Raw genomic sequence first — 20,133 nt, 5'->3', positions numbered from 1 at the left:
CTGAGTAGCAGATACAGCAGGAGCTGCCCAAGTGAGGCACACAGAAACCAAATGTCTGCAGTTTGCAGCTGCCTTTGTATGTGATACAAAGAAGTGACCCACAGTGACTATAGGTCTCATCTTATGGTCTTCCCTCTTAGCTTAAGTGGCCAGGCTACTTGGATCTAGAGAGAGCATTTCATGCTGGGCTCTGCACTTTCCACAATCCTCATCTCTGTATTAAATGTGAAGGTGACTGTGCCAGAAGTTAGCCACCCCAGAAGTATATAAATTCACACACCCGGTGTATGTTCCCATAAACTTCTTGTGAATGAGCCTTTTGGAAGAAATGAAAAACACACTGTTGCTCATGATAAACAAGGTTTTGAGTTTTTAAATACAGCAATATTAAGAGCTAAGATACAAATACATCTTAAGGCTACATTTGATGATAATCTTAGAATTATAAAATGAATCCATCTCTCAGAGAGACAATAACAACAATTAGCTATGAAGACGAACTCTTAAATAGAGCATTTAGGGAACTCTTCAAAAAGACATTTGTCATTTGAACGCCAGTGCTGACACTCCCATGGAAACCAACCAGTACAAAGGTCTCTGGATGAGTTACTCCATAATGAGGCAGTGCTGCGTGAAGCCACCTTTGTGTACTGATACTAAAGGATCAACTTATAATGTTTTAATTATGAGCCAATGCCAGGAGTATCAAAACAAAACAAAACATAGTAATTCAGCGTAAGCCAGAAACACAAACAGTACAAAAGAATGAGTAATTTTTTTAAATGTCTGGGTGTGCTATATGAGGCCCTCTAATTCAGCAGACTAATTTCCTATGATGAACTGTGCCCCGTGAATTAAGATAAATGCAGTGATGTGAGGAAGAAGGGACAATTATCAGAAGGAGGGCAGGGGGAATCCCAAAATAGTTTAAACAGTTTGTAACGGTTTCCATTACCGGTTAAAACCCTTGCCACACAAACTGAATCATATGTACAGCAAATAATATTCGCTACAGCATTGATGTAAATGGATGCATCACTATTCAATGATGTATGATACAACGAATGTTAATGCTAAAATATAACCTTCTTGAGCAGCTGAGTCCCAGGCACTGAGTTAGACAGCCTTGGCAAGCAGAAAGTTTTAAAAAGCAGCCTTTTCCATTTGTTTGCTAGTGAAACTTGGACTTATTTCATGGTTAGGGTTGCTGCTTGTCAGCAACATTGTAGAAGCAATTGTATCTGTTGGTAGGTAACCAGAAGAGGGGAAATGATTGTATTGATGAATAGACAGTAAAATGTGAGTTACAGAAAACAGGCTATGAATGCAACTGTGATTACATTTTTTTCAGTTTCATGTCATATATTTAAAAATTAACTCTTTCATTTTGATTGTTTATTGTGAACATTGAGTCACCGGCTCTTGTTTTGAAGATTACAAGAGAGGTACACTACTACACTTTACCTATGTTAACTAATGAATCTTCACAATGTATCTCTGAGATAGGTAGTGTAAGCTTCCAGGGCATGGGCGGCCTGCCTAGCAGGTAGAGCAGGACCTTGCCTGGTGATTTTGGTGGCAGTTCAGGTGATGACACGTGTAGATCCAGAGATCAGGCACTATTCCAAGGTAAAGCATTAGTTAGGGTCAAGGAGCCAAGCAGAAGGTCAGAACCAGTCAGAAGCCAAAGCCTAAGCCAATGAGTAAGCTGGAGTCATAGTCAGGAATGTAGCAAAGATGGGGAGCCAGCAGTCAGAAACCAGAATGAAGCAGGAAATAGGGCTTGGAGCAAGGACTGTAAACAGGCTGGAGCAAGAAGCAGAAGTTAGAGCAGGGTAAGTGCACCTGTGGGCAGGATACACACTGAGCAGCTGCTGGAAGGCCGAAGTAGCAGATTGAGCAAGGCAGCCAGCAATCAGGGAGATCAATTGTTTGGAGAGAGCTCAATGGGTCCAGCTGAGCTTGCTAGGTGACCTAGTGACCAGGCTGGGAGCTAGCTCTGCCACTGACAGGTAGGGCCTGCAGTATTCTGATATGTACCACTAGGCAGTGCTGTTCCAAGTTCATTTTCTTATTGTGTGAACAAATATTCAGTCTTAGGAAGACATGCTGTGTTGACTTTGGTTGTGGTAATGCAAGGTTCTGTGTAGAGTCAGTGGCCCTTGGAGAGAGAGCTGTGTAAGCTGCAGGAGAGTTACTCTGTGCCCTGGTCTCTTTTTAGTCAATTCCTGAGCAGAGTTTCTCTCTGGAAACAAGGGAATCAGTGTTGGGCTGAGATCCCTGAAAGTAGGGAGTGTTGCATGCTATTTCACACCCTATCCCCCATTCCAGAGTGTGTGTGGCATAAGGAAGATATTTGTATGTGTAAGTAAAGCATGTGGCACTTAGAATATACCCAGACTCTATATCGTTGATTTCCCCTTCACTGGAAAGCTGACCTGCAAGGCCCAAACAGCTGCTTAACAGGAGGACAGTGCTGGTGTCCGACTGGGACGAAAGAAGATAATACAATAATTCCCACTTTACAGCTGGGGAAAAACCCAGAGAGATTAGGTGATTTGCCCAGAGCTCTAGAGACTATTCTGTGTCAGAGCCAATTTAGAACACAAAAAGAAAAGGAGTACTTGTGGCACCTTAGAGACTAACCAATTTATTTGAGCATAAGCTTTCGTGAGCTACATCCGATGAAGTGAGCTGTAGCTCACAAAAGCTTATGCTCAAATAAATTGGTTAGTCTCTAAGGTGCCACAAGTACTCCTTTTCTTGTTGTGAATACAGACTAACACGGCTTCTACTCTGAAACCTGTCAATTTAGAACACAGGCATTCCTGGTTCCCAGTCCTGTGCCTACAGTGCACCTTTACCAACACTGTGTATATGGGCATGTGGAACTCTTGTCCCTTAGCTGGGATGTTCTATTTGTCACTGTGATCTACATGGCTTGTGACTGGTAATACAAAAACAGACTTAGAATTTCTGGTATTGTCACTTTAAATGAGGATTTTAGGCACTATTTTATAATGGCAGGCTAACCACCTATTTGCCTGGCTTTCTGTTCATAGAGCATGGTGGTTTGGTTTTCAGGGGTTTTGTCCTTTTGAGGGGTGGAGGTGTTGGCATTTGGATTTTGGCAGTTAATAAATATACCAGCCATGGGCTTGATCCCACATCCCTAATTCATGCAGGTAGTTCTGCTCACGTGAATCAGATGAATCAGATGGGTGAGAACTAGTCAGGTGATGATTTGAAGGCTCACACCCCTCTTTGTTGGATGCCAGACTGGTGGAGAACAAAGGCTTGCCCTGAATATTTGGGTGACTTTAAAAGCAGCAGGGAGAAGAGATCGATGTGGGTTGTCTTTCACAAGGCTCTGGGCCAAACACTTATGGCAATAAATAAATACAAATTAAAAAAATAATTTTAAAAAGGGGTGTGAACTTTGCTATGCTAGGAATAGGGAATTCCAGGAGGAACCTCTAGGCTCCTTTTCGCACTGTCCCTGTGGTTAGCACTAGCATGAGGAACTCTCAGCACCTCTGCAGTGCAAATGGTTCAGCCCTCACTACACAGTAAAAAGAAAAGCAGTGGTGGCCACAGTTAATGCCCCTGTGCCAGAACTGGTGCTCCCACTACAGCCAATTGAGAGGGGGGAAATATGGAGAGGGGGGCTATAAAAGATCCATGAGGGACCTGGTGAGAGTCAGGAGACTGGAGGACGAGGTCTTTGGAGGAAAGCTGTAGATAGCTCTCTGCAGGCTCTCTCTGGAAAGAGGGAGGAATTAGGAAATCCCATCCACTGGCTTCCTGGTGAGTCAGAGCTAGTGCCAGGAGGTTGGAAAGGGCTGAGGGCTAGGAAATCAGCAGGGGGTGAACTTGGTTACCTTTCCTGAGCCAGATATCCTCAGCCAGAGAAGGCAGGTGAGAGCTGAAGGTTTATAGCAATGGAGAGGCCTGCTGGCTTTTGGTGCTAGAGAGCTGAAGCCAGAGGTCTGGAGAGGGCTAAAAGCTGGGGAATTATGGAGGTTGTGAGCCTTCTGATGTCTCCAGACAAGAGCTAAAATGACACCTGATATTGAAACAGGTTGAAGAAACATGCTAGTTAGAGGGGCTGTGGTGAGGCATGCTGAGAGGTACTGGGGCATGGTGGGGGATGGCAGAATCATATGGATTATGGGTATGGGTCTTGGCTTATGATTTATGTAAACAGGGCTTTCTTCTGTAATAAATTAACTCTACAAGGGATATTTATACTCAGAAAGCCTGTTTGAACTACTTCTGGGGACTGCAAAGGAAGGAGATTGAGGCAGGCATGTCTGTCATGTCAATGCCTGCCACAAGAGGGTGCTCCTGAGTGGGGTTGCTCAGTAACAAATGGATAAAACTATGATGCTCCTTCACACATGGGCTGAACTGTATTTATCTTCCTGCCCATCTTATTTACATGTGCTAGGACCCCTTATCGCTCATAAACAAGCTAGCCTAGATGGAGCTACTATAAGGTGGGTGATTAACTGGTTGGAAAATCATTACCAGAGAGTAGTCATCAGTGGTTCATAGTCATACTGGAAGGGCATAATGAGTGGGGTCCTGCAGGGATCAGTTCTGAGTCTGGTTCTGTTCAATATCTTCATTAATGATTTCAATAATGGCATAGAGAGTACACTTATAAAGTTTGCAGACGATACCAAGCTGGGACGGGTTGCAAGTGCTTTGGAGGACAGGATTAAAATTCAAAATGATCTGGAGAAATGGTCTGAAGTAAATAGAATGAAATTCAATGAGGACAAACGCAAAGTACTCCAATTAGGAAGGAACAATCAGTTGCACACCCACAAAATGGGAAATGACTGCTTAGGAAGGAGTACTATGAATAGGGATCTGGAGATGATAGTGGATCACAAGCTAAATATGAGTCAACAATGTAACACTGTTGCAAAAAGAAGCGAGCATCATTTTCGGATGTATTAACAGGAGTGTTGTAAGCAAGACACTCTACTCCGCACTGATAAGGCCTCAGTTAGACTATTGTGTCCAGTTCTGGGTGCCACATTTCAGGAAAGATGTAGACAAATTGGAGAAAGTCCAGAGAAGAGGAACAAAAATGATTAAATGTCTAGAAAACATGACCTACGAGGGAAGATGGAAAAAATTGGGTTTGTTTAGTCTGGAGAAGAGCAGACCGAGGTGGGACATGATTACAGTTTTCAAGTATGTAAAAGGCTGTTACAAGGAGGAGGGTGAAAAATTGTTCTTGTTAACCTCTGAGGATAGGACAAGAAGCAATGAGCTTAAATTGCAGCAAGGGAGTTTTAAGTTAGACTTTAGAAAAAATTTCCTGTCAGGGAGGTAAAGTACTGGAACAAATTGCTTAGGGATGTTGTGGAGTCTCTGTCATTGTGTAACTTGTTCTTAAAAACCTCCAAACACTTGTCAGGAATTTTCTAGTTATTATTTAGTCCTGCCTTGAGTCCAGGAGACTGGACTAGATGACCTATTTAGGTTCCTTCCAGTCCTACATTTCCATGATTCTATGATATTGCTACCTGTGGGAAGCCAGACAGCACTAGAACAAAACTTAGAATGACAAGGAATTACTTTTTATATATTTTCTAATGTAACACACACTGCCTGTTTTGTTCATATTTGGTATCAATAAGTCAAGCACTTTAACCCCTGAATGGGAGGGAAAATTGTGACGTCCCGAGTCAAGCAAATGTTTGACCGAAACTATGAACCTAGAGCAACATACGGAAAGCCAGCAAATTCAACTTCTGGTGGAGAAATAGAGGTGCAAACTCCACCTCTAGGGATTCTCAAACAAATAGCTTGTCTTGATGGGATTGGTGATGAAATAGATAATATTTTATTATCCTGTCACTGATTCCAATCTGGTTAAGGTTTGAGTGAATGAAAGTGATGGGCAGACTCTGTGAAACAAGTGGTGCTGCTCTTATGCTCCCCCACAACCATTGTCATCCTCAGTAGCATTTTCAGCAGTGAGGCCAATGAAGGGCACCGAAAACAGAACTTATTAGGAATACCAATGGGGAAACTGGACTTTATTGCTGCCCCTCATACTATACCTATGCTATGGATAAATAGAGATTATTCATTTCCAGCGCTTATTAAATCAAAACAAATGAACAACAGACCAGCAGTATTCCAGAGAGGGCATTGGATGGTACTAGGTGATCTGGTACTGAAAGATATCAAAGAGGACAGTATGCTTAGGTGTTGGATAATGGTGGGTTTGATGGAATAGGATGGGCATGTACATTCTTGGGTGGGTAGGCCTGGGACTGGATCAGATAGGATGATAATATGTAGTTGTGACAGTTCTCAGGGCACCCACTGCTGCCAACAAGAGGGAGTCTTCCTTGTGGTAGCTGGGTAGTGGCTCCCTGACACTGTCAGTCTTTCAGCCATTCAAGCACTTTCCTCTGGGCTATGCCAAGCCTAACATCACCTTGCAGGTTAACAGTAGATGCACCCAGTCCCTTTCAATCATTCCCTTGTGATATCCATCCCCGACACTAGCTACTCACAGAAATTCCAGATGCTCTGCGCCCAAAAGTGTACCACAGAGCACAAGTTTTACCACACACCACAGCTCCTGTAAACCACACAGCACTTGTGAGCACTTCTGATAAAACACAAGTTTATTTAAGAAAGAATAACGATTTAACTAGAAATAAGAGACTGATGGAAACAAATGGCTACAATGCAAAACAAAATCATAAAACACAAACCTGGATCTACATTTGTGAATGATTCTCTCTCCTATCTCATAAAGTAGATTTCCCTTCCTCCCCACCCCAAAGTTCAGTCTTTTGCAGAACTGGCTGGTTTCCTAAGAACCAAGATTCAAACGTTCATGAGAGCAGCCCCATTCCACAAGGGGTTTCCTCAGTGAATGGATACAGAGTGCTTCTCCCTCTATGTTATACTGAAAACAGCCTTTTATTTCTACTCATAGGGCAAACCTCTGCCTTGTAAAGCATTTTTTTTAATCTTTGGGGTTTTGATTGTTTACAGTTGCCTCTGATGGTTTCCTGTTCAAAGTCTTAGTATTGTACAAACAACGTTACACAGTTGAGCCTTTCAGTGAATCATTGGCCAAACAGTGCAGGATTACAACTCCACCTTGCCTGAATGGGACATCATCAAGACACACAATCTCCTGGTAACTAATTTCTACTCCAAGTCCATAAAGCGTATTTTCAATATAAATACACTATTCCTTAAATATTACACAGACATACATCTCTCAATTATTATGAATCTCGACAAGTTACAAGCTTTGATAGATACCTTGCATGTTACTCTTTATGGATAAAGATTCTATAAGACCTGTGTTTGGCATAGTGAGTTTGTCAGGTCTGAGGTGAGAGCTGTTTGCAAAGAACAGGGGACCCTTTGCCAAGGGGTCTCTGTGTCACAGTAGTATAGTATGAGACTAAATTATCTATATTATTGGATAGAATGGGATGAAAGTCTATTGGATGGGATTCGTTACCAAAAGAGAAATGAAGAAATGTTATGTCAGTTAATGTATTGCAGTATTCTAGAGTACTCATCTAAAGCACATCGGTAACAACAGTGGTGTAAACCATTTCTGTGGAATATTATAGCACTTTTTCCATGTAGAAAACGTGTCCAATCCAGCACAGTTAATAAACGCTAAATTCCCTCTGAGGAAAAAAGGAAGTTTCCTATTAAAAACTGATATCCAAATCCATTTAACAGCTACTTACCAACATATTTATGGTCATTAGTCCTAAATTTGCAAAAATTACAGCACAGATGGCATCTGAAACTGTCAATTTCAGTAATTAAACACTTAAGGACACAGACCTGTTTCAAACATTTGAAGGATTTAATTGAGAAAGGAAGTCAACCAGTTGGAAAAACTAACAGGAAATCAAGAGAGTGATGAGTGAAGAAGTTTAGCTAATGCAATGAGTAATTGTGTGTCTGTGTTCCAGGAAAATTGTACATTGACTAATTCATCAATTGTTTATACGGAGTTTTAAAAAATATTGTTGGCTTCCTTTTTTACAATAGATTTTTATAAATGAAGCCAAGCAGGGATCACAAAAGTCAAGGAATGTGTAATTTACAGAATAATTCAATGGTTCCCTCCCATGGAAACAAATACACAAGTGAGTCATTATTATTGTGCATAGGAATACAAGTCAGAGGTGCCCATTTACAAGTTAATAAAACAGACTAGCATTGAGTGGGTAGTGTTCAGGTCTGAGTTAAGTTTTAGGCTGGGGTTCAGGTTTAAGGTAAGGAAGCATTGTGGCTTTGTTTTCTGCCCTTTACTTCTCCTTTAGGATGAATGAAGGTGGTGTCAGATTTAAAAAACAAAGTCCATCTTTTTGCTGTAGGGCTTTGGCAAGATCATTCTGCAAAGAAAAGACAAGCAGACCCGATCTTTCTAATGTAAAAAAAGAAGTGGAGAAAAACTGGAAGGCGGGTATAGCAGAAAGTCTTTGAGGAAGACTTTATGCATAAAAAAGAAACAGAAGAAGGCAGAAACAAAATGCTTTGTAGCCGCTCTTACACAGGCCTAGATAAAAACATTCTTTTTGTTCTCTTCCTGCTGTAGCAACAGTTATAGGTTTTAAGCTTGTAGGGGCAGGAACTTCATACCTGACAGTAAAATATCTAATACACTATTGGTTATGTATTGAAATACTTAACAAAAATGCTTTGCACATCAGCTTTAAAGCAGAGCCAGTCCCTTGTTCTTTAGTAGTTTATCAGGTGCTTCATACAGCAACTTTTTTAAAATTGCAAAGGCCCTTGTGCTATACTCTACCTTAATCCCAGAGACTGGGGCGTGTGGGCATCCCACTTTGTAGTACTGTTCCTACCGGACTATGTGTTGTAGTGCATGACTGCATAGAATGGTATAGTCAGACATATGCTAATGTTGACCCATATTCCTAGGGGTGGGTAGAAGTATGGAGCTAGCCCGGAGCAGCAAAAGAGTGTAAACAACACTGAAACATTTAACTATGAAGTAGTTAGACCTTTTTTTCCTTTTTGCTGAACCTAACAGTGCCACTGTGGTGTCTGTGAGGGGTATGTCTTCATATCATTGGCCAACTTTTTCATTACCTGACACCATACCTTGGAGGCTTGTGGGGGCACAACACAGGGTACTAGTCATTTAGCAGAGAAATTAGTCTTTCTGGGTGAGGATGAGTGTTTTGCGAGGAAGCGTGCTCTCATGAGGTTCGTTCAGTGGAAATGAACTTAATGGGTTCACAGACCTCAATGTCCTGTCTGTGTTCTGTGGATGGACTTCTGGAGAGTCTCTTGATCAGGCTGCTTCACCATGCAGCTGGGTCACTTACCTTCTCTACACACTTCAGGACCCTGTTTCTGGGATGGCTGCAGGGGAGCAACCAGCCTTCTCCTCCAGTACTTTTGCTAAAGTGATTAGCTCTGACTGCAATATGCCATTGCAATAAAAGTGTCTGAACATCTGCAGAAGCTCTGAAGACTCTTCCCATCCCAGATTTAAATATAATGTGTGGGCTTCGTTTGCTGAACAGTAGTGCTGTGTTAGGCCAGCAGTGTCAGCTATGTGAGGCAAGGTAATCACAGTATCATAATGCATATGTACATGGCTGAATTAGGGTTGCACAGGCAACCTTCATCCTGCCATTTCTTAACCTTTGAGTGCTCAATTCTGGAACGTTAATGTTCTTTTAAAGTAGTTTCTGTGTGTAACTCACCAAGTTTTTATAAAAACAAACCAAAAAAACCCAGAAATTGCATCATGTGGATGTCAATACGGTGCCACATAGGTCATCAGCAGGATTGGAACCTTTAGATCCATTGCCCAGACCTCTGCCACTTTACCTAATGGAGTAACTGATAGAAATAATATGTTGTCATCCTCAGTGTGGAACAGCTCTCAAGGGGCATGAGATACACCACCTTACCAGTGGATCTCAGAGATGTTTGCTGACAAAGGAGCAATGTGGTAAATCGGGAAACTTGGATTCTATTCCAGTTTCTGGAGAGGAGTGTGTTCTAGTGGTCCTAATCTCTTTCTCTTCCCTCCCCTGCCCCCAGCTTCCATTCCCAGTCTCCTCTGGGGCCCCCATTCTAGTCTCCCCCCACTAGGCTACTCATCCAATCTGTTCCCCAATCACCATGAGCCAAAACTAATATCTGGGATACAAGAATCCCCAAAATTTAGGCCATTGCTGGGGATGGTTTACTGGATGGAGAGGACTGGTGCTTTGAGACTGTACTGAGAATACTCTCTCAGGTGCTTGCTTCTTGCTTCCATGTTCAGGGTCTAACTGATGACCACATGTGGGGCTGGGAAGGAATTTCCTTCCATGTCAGATTGGCAGGGACCTTGAGGGATTTTGCTTTCCTCCACTGCATGGGATGTGGGTTGCTTGCCAGGATCATCTGGATATATCTCATTTAATCAGTTCCCTGCCACTGCAGGGCCTGCTGGCACTTGCGTGCCTTTTTCCCTCCTATTCTCTGCCTATGGTCCACAGTAGCGTAGTCTTCTGAGGGTTGTAATACTTTGCTTATTTCAGTTGTTGGGTGCAGTGTGCAGGTACTGGGTGGTGTTGGTGACCTGTGATATGTGCAGGAGCTCAGACTAGATGATCTGGTGGTCCCGTTACACCTTAAATTTGGAAGTGAACTTCATGTCTGACATTTATCAAAACAATGGGCTGAACCAAAGTCCCAAATATAAACAACCTCAAGCTTTGGGGAAGTTTTGATCTAAAACGTGTACCTTGGCTCATCTCCTGCTATAAAGGACAATGATTCAAGTCTGTCTTTGCTGTGTGACAGGGGTAGAGGCAGATTAGAGATCAAGAGATCCAGTGCCACAAAGTCAACCCATTGTGTGCACAAAGGCACATCCTACTACCCAAGCTGTTCATGAAAATAAGTGTCTTGTGTGTGAGAAGGGCTGAGTGCAAACTTCATACGTGCCTAAGGAAGGCTCTTTGGAGTAGGGCCCTATGATCCCGCTACTGAAGGTGTGGGCCAGAGTGTAGAGGGATTTCCTGTAATGAGTCATTCAAACCAAAGGACCCACTCTAGCTACATGTTATTACTCGGTTTGAGTCTGTGAAGGCTGTTATATTGTTTCCTATACCATCACCAGCAGACTGTGCTTGGCACAGACATAGTGTTGCAGTTTTGTATGTTTTTTTTTTTTTTACAGTTTAACTGCCTTGGGAAGGCACTACGTTTTTTGGCTGCAGTTAGGATATGGAGAGATTGGAGAGGAGAGAACCTCTTGCAGGTGTGAGAGTGAGTAGTGAATGTTTGTCTTTGTGTTGTGTTTAAATCAGGAACAGGAGGAGTGATTGGGGCATCTTCAGATGTTGAGGAGAGTCTACTTCTGTCTTTCCCACCTTTGGAGAATTGGGCTCTGAGATGAGTCTATTAAAAGGAGACATAGTGCAATAGGGTGAGTAGAGACAGGAGAGGAAACCATCAGATGACCAGTGTGATAAGTAATTTGCCTGGACTGCGGCCATAGAGTAGCCGGGAGATGCTGCCGCTGTTACAGATCATAGCTCTGAAAAAGGACGCAGCTGCTACTATTTTGTTTTTTAAAGCTATCTTAAGAAAAATGTGCTTGTCTGTTACCATCCCTAATTGGTGTTGGTAGTAGACCAGTGACTATCTTCTGGTTAGACATTGGGTTTAGTTGCTCTGTAAAAACTGCGTGTGGTGCAACTTACTCATTTCTCTCTTTTTTTTAAATTTCTTCTGCTGTCTGGGTTGGCTCAGACTCTCTTTGCCTTAACTTCTTATTATTGTTCCCTTCAATTCTAGCTTTTCTGATACATTTTACAAGAGAGTTATTTGTCAGTTTCATAACACCAGAGTACTCTTTTAAAAAGTTCTTCTCCACCGCCTTCTCTAAAAGTGTCCAGATTAGTGAGCCAAAACCAAAAAAGAGCTCTCGTTATGACAGGCAGTTATTTTAGCATGATGCATTTTGAAAAAATGCATATTATACTCTGGGCCAGATCCTGGGCTACAGCTGAGCTATGCATTGTGCATTTGAAGGATAGAGGGAGGAAGAGGGGAAATGGTGGATTTAAACAACCTTTATGCCTCCTCGATCCTTGAGCCATCTGGCCCCTGGCCTTGGGGCTGCTCTACTTTACGTTGGCTGCCAAGCACTGATAAATTAATTGTTGGAAACCAGTCTGCTTCATCCATGTGTTAGTATAGTTAAGATAGGTATTGAATTTACAAGCATTTCATAAAGTCTAAACACACTGTTATAAGTTGCCATATGCATTAATCTCACTTATAATATCTTTAATAGTAATATTTAAGTTTTTGCTTTCTAACTGTGAACCAGGGCTTAATCTGTAATCTGTAAAAAGGTGCTGGGGCTGAAGCAATTTTTTTACTTTCATAACTGTCAGGGCAAGCTCAAAGGTGCTGGGTCACAAATTAAGCACTGCTGTGAACCCAGTTAGGACGGATCATCTTCTGACCATCAAGAAGGCCTATCAAAACTAAATGGGCCATTGTGGGACATCACAATACATACACTTTAATTGCCCCCTTCACACCCATGAAGAGCTACATGAAAAAGGGCTCGTCCCCTCAGCTTGAATTCTGGAAGAAAGAAAGAAAAATAGTTGTGAAGAAAATTTTTCATCGCTTTTGCTGTTTGGACTCACAAGGTGGGAGCGATGAAACAGAAGCAGAGATCCCCAGGGTCACCCCTAAAAGACATTCAGAGTGGACAGATGACTACAACTGTCATCTTTTGGAAACCATAGACTGTAACTCATTTGTGTATATTTGTTTGCTTGCTTTAACCTTATAATAACTCTCTCATTTCTTTTTCCCAAGAATCAGGCAGGCACGGACAATACTGAAGGGGGTTTATTTACAGTATCAAGAAGACTGACAAACAACTTTAAAAATATGGTGCTATAGTGGCCAGTTATATACATTTTTTTATTAATTTATTTGCATTTATTTGTATTTAGAGAGGCAGATATTGTTACAAATTAAGAGAGAACCCTAAACAAAGATAAAAATAGGAACAGTACATATGTATAGAGGTCATCCTATTGCATTAAGCATTTATGGCTACCTTGCAGGGGAAGGAGGTGGGGTGGGGAGGGGGTAGGGATGAGTGCTTACAGATATTTGGTGGGCTGTGAAGGGAGGAAAAGGAGTACTTGTGGCACCTTAGAGACTAACCAATTTATTTGAGCATGAGCTTTCGTGAGCTACAGCTCACTTCATCGGTTGCATCCGATGAAGTGAGCTGTAGCTCACGAAAGCTCATGCTCAAATAAATTGGTTAGTCTCTAAAGTGCCACAAATACTCCTTTTCTTTTTGCGAATACAGACTAACACGGCTGTTACTCTGAAACCTGTGAAGGGAGGGTTTATTCTGTTTTAAGAACTAAGTTACTGGGCGGGCATTGACCATACAAGCTTATTAATTTTTTACAGTTGTTAGTGTCCTTGCTTTTTAGCAGTTTTTGGGTTTTTTTGCTGGCTGAATTCCTTCCTGCCAATTCCCTTTTTTTGACAAATTGAACTTTTAAGTGAGATAAAGTCAATACTTTAAATACTTTGATATATATGATTTGTTTTAGGGTTGCCCGAGGGAGGGGGGAGGGAGAGGAGAATTGGGGGAAGAGGGTAAAGGGAGGAAACATAGTAAGATTTTTAAGCGTGTTTAGAGTACCCACACATGACGAGAGGTTATTGACACAAATATAGAAGCAGTGGCAGCTATTTTGACAATTGTCAACCAGGAGATGGGGCTGTAGGATGCATTATGAACAGGATCTTCCAGTTGGGTGATGGTTTAATTGGAGAGCTGGACTTAAATGCGACCTTTGGTGACATGGTTATGAATGGTGGTAAATGCAGACGCAGCAGCCAGGACACTTTGAGAAGTAGCTCCTTGGCCAGTTGAACTGGTGTATTGCCCAGGTATAGATTGTTGTACCACTGAGGAGCTGTTGTCATTCCAGTGAACCCATGGCCGGGGAGGTGCACATCACCTAGGGTAAATGAGTCAGTAATTTGCAGGCACATGGAAGCGTTTGCCTGGCACTGTAATGGTCCGTACATGTAATAAGATGCAGCAGTGATGAAACACCACTGAATAGTGGATACTTGTACAGCAACTTCACCATCCGCAAGAGGAAGGACACGCATGATAACAAAAGAGGACGAGGTTAAAGGACAAAGGGTAGAACAGGAACACACGATGTAACTGTTTGTTTTTGTGCCACAGTTCAAGGTTGTCATTAGTGTAGCATTGTCAGGGGATGGTGTCAAGTATCCAAACAGCCTTACTTTGTACACCATATTATTAGCTACATATTTAATAGATTTAAATGGAAAGAGGAAGGAAACACATAAATAGGAATAACAGAGGGATGCACAAGAAGAAAATTTAGGGATACCTAAAGGAGAAGGGTGAGTCTGGAGGAAGTAGAGAGTCTACTATTAGTTGAGTAGAGATACCTGCAATGTGGGCAAGGGTGGGTGAGGAAAGGGTATGGGACGGGGGAAAACCCAGGCATACATTTAACATGTTTTTTTTATTTTTGCAATGTTAAACAGATCACGAACCAGCATATCACGAGCATGACCTTTAGCTTGTGACTTGGCCAGGTTGACTATAGCATTTGAGGTTTTTTAAATGATTTTGTAAAAATTCTTTTTGGCTACATTAATTGCAGTCAGAGCATAAGAGAACCCGGTGTTGGTATGCTTAAGGGCTTGGGTAGTTTGGCCTTTGACCCAATAATTGTATGACCTTGTATCCCGAAATTGTGGGTCCTATATGTGTGTGTCCACAGCCCCTGAAGCTAAATACCCAGTTACAGTCCAGATCCGGTGAAATGCAGGTAGGGAGCCTGTCATAAATATAAAGGGAAGGGTAACAACCTTCCTGTATATAGTACTATAAAATCCCTCCTGGCCAGAGCACAAAATCCTTTTACCTGTAAAGGGTTAAGAAGCTCAGGTAACCTGGCTGGCACCTGACCAAAAGGACCAATAGGGGGACAAGATATTTTCAAATCTGCGCGGGGGAGGGAGAAAGGTTTTGGTGTGTCTGTTCTGGGTGCAGGGCCGGCTCCAGGCACCAGCGAACCAAGCAGGTGCCTGGGGAGGCAAATGAAAAGGGACGGCAGCACGTCGGGCTCTGGGGCGGCGACAATTCGGCGGCTGCTCCATCACAGCGCGTTTCGTGCTCGGTGACAATTCGGCGGCGGGGACATGACTCTTCTTCAGTTGCCGGCGGCAATTTGGCGGCCGCACCATCACTCCGCCTCCGTGTTCGGCGGCAAGGTTTTTTGTGTTGTTTTTTTTGCCACTTGGGGCGGCAAAAACGCTAGAGCCGGCCCTGTCTGGGTGCTTGCCGGACACAGATCAAGGAAGCAAGCAATCCAACTCCATTAGAATTAGTAAGGACTAGCAAGGGAATGCGTTAGCTTATTTTTGTTTTGGCTTGTGATTTTCTCTGTGCTGAGAGGAAGGTTTATTCCTGGTTTTTCTTTTTGTAACTTTAAAGTTTGGCCCAGAGGGAAATCCTCTGTGTTTTTTAATCTGATTGCCCTGTAAGATTATATTCCATTCTAATTTTACAGAGGTGCTTCTTTTACTTTTTTCTTTCTAATAAAGTTCTGTTTCTTTTAGAATCTGATTGGGTTTTTTTTTGTCCCCTAAAAAAACCCAAGGCTGGTCTCTGCTCATCTTGTTTATTCTCAAGCCTTCCCAGGAAAGGGGATGTGGGGGCTTGGGAAGATATTAGGGGGGAATAGGAACTCAAAGTGGTCCTTTCCCTGAGTTTGTCTAAATCACTTGGTGATGGCAGCGTTACCTAATCCAAGGTACAAGGGAGAATTTGTGCCTTGGGGAGTTTTTAACCTAAGCTGGTAGAAATAAGCTTAGGGGTCTTTCATGCGGGTCCCCATGTCTGTACCCTAGAGTTCAGAGTGGGGAGGGAACCCTGACAGAGCCGAAGACTGCTCCTGGGCTGTGGTAGTCAGATTGAGACCTTGGAGCCTGGATGTTTTTGGAGGTGAGCTGTAACCACAATAGGTCCCAGGTGGTCTGGTCTGGGGGTAAGCCAAGTGTCTGGTTTCTTTACCCGTTCACCACTGTCTTTTGTAGGGAGTTGCACGTACTGGCTAGCTTTGTAGCATGTACCAAGGGCAGGTCCCAGGAGGCTGCATCAGGTATGTTTGCCAGGAGGATTAGCGTGGTGAGTTACATTTGTTACCTAAAAGGATACAATATAAACAAAATTAATGTATTTATACATTTTAATTTTCGTTTTATGGATCCATGTTGGAATTTCTTTCACTTTTACAGAGGTATTTGTAATGGCCAATACCATGTGCGGGCCGGAGTATTTTGACTGAAGTACCCTGGAGTTGTATGTTTTACCAGGACCTGTTCTCCCTCCTGTATGTCTGCTCAAGATAGGGTTTCTGGAGGGTCCTGGGCTTAAGAGGGTGCACTTCTACAAGGAACCACTATGCCTTGCTGAGGTAAAGAGTGAATAATGTTACCTGCCGCATTTACGGCCTCAGGTTTGAGAGGATATTACTTGGTAGGTGGAGGGAATTGACTGGTAACCTGGATGGGTGGGCAAAGATGAGCAGGCATTGAACTGCAAGACAGCTTATTTTCGGCCCAAACAGAGGGGAACCTGGAACATAATTCTTGAAAAGGGTTAGATGTATCCCAAGTAAGAGCCACAGGTTTTGCAATTGCAACAAAAGAGAGGGATGTATCATTGCAGAGGAGGATGGTGTAAGTACACATAAGTTTATTAGTCAATGTAACTTTGAGCAAGATTGAGAATTGCTGCAAGGTCACAGAGCGTGTCCATGCCCAGAATAGTCCCCTTTGCATTTGAAGCTGCATAGAAGAACAGATTAGATTTGACAAGAACAGGATAGTTTTTATAAGCCATGAGTTGGGCACCTCTTACCCCTGAAATAGTAATACACTGTTTAGCAGCAGGGAGGGGGAGGTCAGTAATGGAAACAGATGCTTCCGTGTCCACGAGAATTGTGCATGGCTGGCCCCTTATCCATGCTTGTAAGTGTGGCCTTGAGGGATTTATATCTGCATCAGCAGTACTGACAGGCAATGAGGGGCCGCTGGAGCCTAGCGGGTCATGGAATTTAAAAGGCTGGCCATTTCCTTTTTGCTTAGGTGTGAGTAAGGGTTGGCAGCTGGTTGAGATTCAGGTTGAGGCCAGTTGCCCAGGGCTTGGGCATCCACCTGCCCAATGTCCGGTCTCTCCGCACACAAAACACTGGGAGGTGGGGTGGGGGGGCAGTGGGCACATTGACAGGGCAGTGAGGTGCTGCAGGGATTCAACTGGCTGTGATTCTGTCTCTGACTAGGCTTTTAGGCCTTGCACTTGCAGTCTACTCGCTTTTTATTTTTTTGGCCTGTTTGGCTTCGCATTTAGAGGCCCATATACGGATGGATTCATAATCAGAGCCTGGGTTCACTCCCAAATTAAGGGCTGTTTGCAGGTGGGCGTTAAAACCTTCCTTTAACATTTTTTAAAATGCCTGATTAGTTTTTTGGGGGTCTGCGGGGCCTGCATTGCTGGAATACATCTCCCATTTTTTTTTATAGTATTGAGCCGCAGGCTTGTTTTTGCCCACGATCAGTCCCCAGTTACTGGCTCCATTCCCCAAGGCTTCTTGCACGGCTTCCTTAAACCCAGTGCAGGCAAGGGTCATATTATTTTCAGATTTAAACTTAACAGAGGCCCAAACGCTGTTTCAAAATATGTCCTTTTGTAGGGATTTTGGCCCATGATAGATCGGGGCATTTAGCTTATGTTAAAATATAAAGGTCCCTGGGATGTATCATATAGGTGGTAACCATTTGGCTTATTCTTTTTCAGAATATTAAATTTGGGTCTTTGGGCTTTAGATTAGGGAGATTTTTCAGTAAGCCCCTCATTTCCTTTGTGCTGAGAGGAGTGTACTTATAAGCATTATGAGCCACTCTGTTTTTACCTGTCCCTGACCACGGAGTGGTCATTTGAAGTTGGGCCAAGGGAACACTGGGTTAAATTCTGGGTTAAAAGGGTGGGGAGGAAGAGGAGGGGCACAATGATCTTGATCTTCCCCGGTGTGTGCCAGGTTCCAATTTTGAATTTGTTTTTTAAGGTGTTTTCAATTAATTTCATTTTGGTTTTTATTAGTATTGCTGCTTGAGTCAGGGTCAGTAAAATTACCCTTCTGTTGTATGCTAGCAACAATATGACGTGCAGAGGAGTTGGTTTTTTTAAGTTTTGCTTTTAGAGCCTTGTTTTTTGCTTCAAGCTGACTTAGCTTGTGGTTGAAATCTATTTTTGATTTAGCTCTGATGTAAGAGCTTTTTGGAGTGTTTAACTTTTGTAAAAAGAAAAGGAGTACTTGTGGCACCTTAGAGACTAACCAATTTATTTGAGCATGAGCTTTCGTGAGCTACAGCTCACTTCATCGGATGCATACTGTGGAAACTGCAGAAGACATTATATACACAGAGACCATGAAACAATACCTCCTCCCACCCCACTCTCCTGCTGGTAATAGCTTATCTAAAGTGATCACTCTCCTTACAATGTGTATGATAATCAAGTTGGGCCATTTCCAGCACAAATCCAGATTTTCTCACCCCCCCCCCCTTTTTTTTCCCCAAAAACCACACACACAAACTCACTCTCCTGCTGGTAATAGCTTATCCAAAGTGACCACTCTCCTTACAATGTGTATGAAAATCAAGGTGGGCCATTTCCAGCACAAATCCAGGTTTTCTCACTCCCCCCTCCCCCCCAAAAAAACACACACACACAAACTCACTCTCCTGCTGGTAATAGCTTATCCAAAGTGACCACTCTCCTACAATGTGCATGCTAATCAAGGTGGGCCATTTCCAGCACAAATCCAGGTTTTCTCACCCCGCCCCCCCCCCCCCCATACACACACAAACTCACTCTCCTGCTGGTAATAGCTCATCCAAAGTGACCACTCTCCCTACAATCAAGGTGGGCCATTTCCAGCACAAATCCAGGTTTTCTCACCCCCCCCCACAAACTCACTCTCCTGCTGGTAATAGCTCATCCAAACTGACCACTCTCCTTACAATGTGTATGATAATCAAGGTGGGGGCATTTCCAGCATAAATCCAAGTTTAACCAGAACATCTGGGGGGGGGGGGGTAGGAAAAAACAAGGGGAAATAGGCTATCTTGCATAATGACTTAGCCACTCCCAGTCTCTATTTAAGCCTAAATTAATAGTATCCAATTTGCAAATGAATTCCAATTCAGCAGTTTCTCGCTGGAGTCTGGATTTGAAGTTTTTTTGTTGTAAGATAGCGACCTTCATGTCTGTAATTGCGTGACCAGAGAGATTGAAGTGTTCTCCGACTGGTTTATGAATGTTATAATTCTTGACATCTGATTTGTGTCCATTTATCCTTTTACGTAGAGACTGTCCAGTTTGACCAATGTACATGGCAGAGGGGCATTGCTGGCACATGATGGCATATATCACATTGGTGGATGTGCAGGTGAACGAGCCTCTGTTGGATAAGCTATTACCAGCAGGAGAGTGAGTTTGTGTGTGTGTGTTTTGGGCGGGGGGGTGAGAAAACCTGGATTTGTGCTGGAAATGGCCCACCTTGATTTTCGTACACATTGTAAGGAGAGTGGTCACTTTGGATAAGCTATTACCAGCAGGAGAGTGAGTTTGTGTGTGTGGTTTTTGGGAAAAAAAAAAAGGGGGGGGTGAGAAAACCTGGATTTGTGCTGGAAATGGCCCAACTTGATTATCATACACATTGTAAAGAGAGTGGTCACTTTGGATGGGCTATTACCAGCAGGAGAGTGAGTTGGGGGGGGGGGCGGAGGGTGAGAAAACCTGGATTTGTGCTGGAAATGGCCCAACTTGATTATCATACACATTGCAAGGAGAGTGATCACTTTAGATAAGCTATTACCAGCAGGAGAGTGGGGTGGGAGGAGGTATTGTTTCATGGTCTCTGTGTATATAATGTCTTCTGCAGTTTCCACAGTATGCATCCGATGAAGTGAGCTGTAGCT

At 43.0% G+C, this 20,133-nt stretch overlaps 1 protein-coding gene across 2 annotated transcripts in view; it reads left to right on the top strand.

Moving 5' to 3' along the window:
• The window catches only part of GPR68 (G protein-coupled receptor 68), a 38,077-nt gene that overhangs the window by 10,470 nt on the left and 7,474 nt on the right, over positions 1 to 20,133 (top strand). Inside the window, exon 1 of one of the 2 annotated variants that reach the window (XM_043549105.1) lies at positions 10,709 to 11,313. The exons of the other annotated variant lie outside the window; for it this stretch is intronic. The gene's annotated coding sequence lies outside the window, so the exon portion shown is untranslated. Of the gene's footprint in view, positions 1 to 10,708; positions 11,314 to 20,133 lie in introns of those variants that run through there. 2 annotated transcript variants of the gene reach the window in all.

Source organism: Chelonia mydas, chromosome 6 (genome assembly GCF_015237465.2).
Source record: "Chelonia mydas isolate rCheMyd1 chromosome 6, rCheMyd1.pri.v2, whole genome shotgun sequence".
NCBI classification, from domain to species: Eukaryota; Metazoa; Chordata; order Testudines; family Cheloniidae; genus Chelonia; species Chelonia mydas.
The sequence above is the reverse complement of the archived record's forward strand: the minus strand, read 5'-3'. Positions and strand labels throughout refer to the sequence as shown.